This window comes from Octodon degus, unplaced genomic scaffold (genome assembly GCF_000260255.1).
Source record: "Octodon degus isolate 3935 unplaced genomic scaffold, OctDeg1.0 scaffold00239, whole genome shotgun sequence".
Taxonomy (NCBI): Eukaryota; Metazoa; Chordata; class Mammalia; order Rodentia; family Octodontidae; genus Octodon; species Octodon degus.
The window spans coordinates 2006735-2009804 of record NW_004524815.1 but is presented as its reverse complement, the minus strand read 5'-3'; positions in this window follow the sequence as shown (position 1 = coordinate 2009804).

The window sequence follows — 3070 nt, the reverse complement described above, 5'->3', positions numbered from 1 at the left end:
ACAGGAGGATCACAAGTCTGATCTGTGTAGTGAGACTCTGTAGACCCCGTAGACCCTGTACTAAATACAAACAAAAAAAAAAAAAAAAAAAAAACCCTGTGGCTTAATTCAAGGATGCAAAGATTGAAATACCTATTATGGGGCCAGCGAGATAGCTCAGCAGTTTAGAGCGCCTGCTAGACGAACTCAGGCAAGCACAGGGAGAACAGTCTGATCCCCAGCACCACATGCTGAGCCAGCTCCACCCCCAGGGCAGGTTAAGCACGACACAAAATAAATTAATAAATATAAATAAATAAATAAATAAATAAGAAAATAAAAATAAAATAGACACACCTTTAAAAATACCTATTACAAAAGTTCCATTTCTTGTTATGTAGGTCTTGCTTTATCTTGGTCTTAACCATCCAGCAGAAAAGTATAAAAACAAAGTATACAAAGTAAACCCATATTAATATGCTAAGCTGTGAAAGGCTCAAGTCAACAACTTCTTACATTGCCAGTTCTTTGGATAACCCACTGCTATTATGGACTACTGGATTGTATTGGATTATTTTGCTGAATTCATGCACCTACAGTATTTAAATGGCAATGGAATACCCATCTCTGACAAAACTAAACAAAAAAGGGGACTATAAAAATACCTATTACAGTGCATTTCTTACATATTCAAAGAGAAAATCGTGTTATGCATTATAACATGAACATACACTATTAAAGTCATGTTATGTATTTGTTATACATGCCCCAAAGAATAAGCACTCAATTTTGATGAAATTGAGTGCTTAGTCTTTCTTTTTAAAAAATACAGTTAACAACAATAACAAAATAAGAAGCTAGGAGAAGCCCACGTCTGGATAATCAACGATGCTCCCGCCGCCCGGCTGCGGGCACCAGGCTGGGTGGGAGACTAAAGGATCCGCGGGCAGCGTCATGTCCACGGCTTCCCACAGCGACGATGCCACCTTCCTCTGGAGGCCTCAACTCTGTGAAACATTAGAAAACCAAAGTAAACTGACGCGTATTTGCGTGAGTATGGAAATCTGTTATAATCTGTAGATTATGCACGGCCAGGCAGAAAGCCGGAGCAGCAGGACACCATCACCAGCCTCGGTGGCTGTCCAACGGAGCCCCCGCAGGGCCTGAGGCTGCGCGCTTGCCCGGGTAAGCGATGCCAGCCCCGCCTGCCGCCTGCTTAGGCAAAGGCCGCGCTCTGGTCACCCACCATTTCTGCCTCTTGTAAAAGCCGAAAGATTTCACAGAAGCCATTTTTAAATATAGAGCAATCTGGGTGGCACTTCATGGTTTTCCCGTGCTGAATAAGCGACAGCGTATCTGTGTTAGATCCTGGAACTCCAGAAGGGACGCAGGGTTGTCAATGTCACGTCTTCAGATGAGGCAGCTCGCTGTACCCCCAGAGGCCCCGGAAGGCAGGGGATTTTCCCCCAGCGTGACTCATCCTCCCCGAGAAGGTCAAGGGACACAGCCTAATCTCTCCTTGGCACTGCTAATGACACCCGGCCCCTTCAGTCAACAAATGCTCATTTACGGCCTGCCAGGGTCAGGTGGTGAACTGGAAAATCAGGAAGCAGCAGGGAGCCCCTCTCCCTGGGTCTCTTCCAGGCCACTGGAGAAGCGGGCGTCACACAGGCAACAACAGTGGCTTCTGTGTCTCGTAAAGGGACAGAGAGGAACTTACCATTGTTTGCTCCAGCCAGTGTGCTCCCTGGGGAGCTAATAAGGCTGCAGAATCTATGGGGGTGGGGCGGCCTGCTCACCGAGGGGCTGCTGCCTGAACAGCTCCAAGCACGGCAGGGAGGGAGGCGTCTCGGAGCCACGGGAAGTCCTAGTAGAAGACCAGGAATAACTGGCAGTGATGTGCGGGGCGGAAACAAAGTTTCATTCCGTAAATATTAAGTATGTGTCAGGCGCCGGGAGCTGTGGTGAGCGCCTAACAAGCAGGACGTGCTCGGGCGTCCGTCGCTCATCCCCTGAGCATTTCCCGGATGCTTATTATCCGGGAAAGCGCTGTTCTCACAGAAAACCCTCCCTCCTGAGCTGTGCGGGGGACACAAACTAAACCACGAGGGGAAAGCAAATGGTATCATGGTTGCAAGAAAAGTACAGCAGAAAAGCTTCTAGGAATCTTGTTTGCTGTTCTCAATTGGGGGATCCGGGAAGATCTCAATAAAAGGTGAGGTGCGAGCGAGGATTTAGAGGAATCGGGAGATCGAGTTCTGCAGAACCCTGGAGGACCAGCACTCTAGGAGGGGACCAGCGCGCCCAGAAGTCCCCAGGTCAGATGGCGCCTGGCGCGTGCGGGGCCAACGTGGTGTTCCTAATCTAGCAGAAGAAACAAGCATACCCGAGGGAAACACTCAGGAATTCAACCTGACGACTGACAACGCTGGAAACTCTTCCTCATTAACTAGGAGCAGCTGCGGCGGGCCCCAGCGCTGGGCTGCCTTGCGGCTTGGCCTTCGCTGCAGGGGCTAAATGTTGCAAGGAGAAGGCGCTATTAACTACCCCGCTTTGATCTTCACCTGCTGTATGCGAGCATCAAGTGGCCACACTGTGTCCCATAAGTATGTACAATTAGGATGATAATTTTTAAAGGCACCTAGGAGGAGCAAGGTGTATTCACGTGACAGATTTGGTAGCACTGGGGAGAGCGAACCTGAGCAGCTTCCCTGCCTGAAAGCGCAGTCCCTTTCCTGGCGTCCCTCGTTCTTCCCCGGCTCATGACCTGCAGGTCCTGCACTGGTGTTCAGCTCAGCGTGGACCCTGCGTGGGCCCCGACGCCAGGCCCTCACTTCCAGCACTGCCTGCTCCCCACCATCAGCAACCGGCCGAGGGACTGGGAGCTTCCACTTTCATAGCTGGGTTTTCTTTATTAAAGCATCTCTCAGGACCGACGTGTGGAGAGGGTGGTAATTTAGCCGGCTGGAGACAGGAAGTTGGGCAGATTTAACGTCATGCCTCCCTTGTCCTGCTCTTTCCCTTCCCATCGTGTCCTACAGGAAGGTCCACCGTGTGAGCAGGGGCAGCGAGGGGGCGCCCTCTGTCTAGG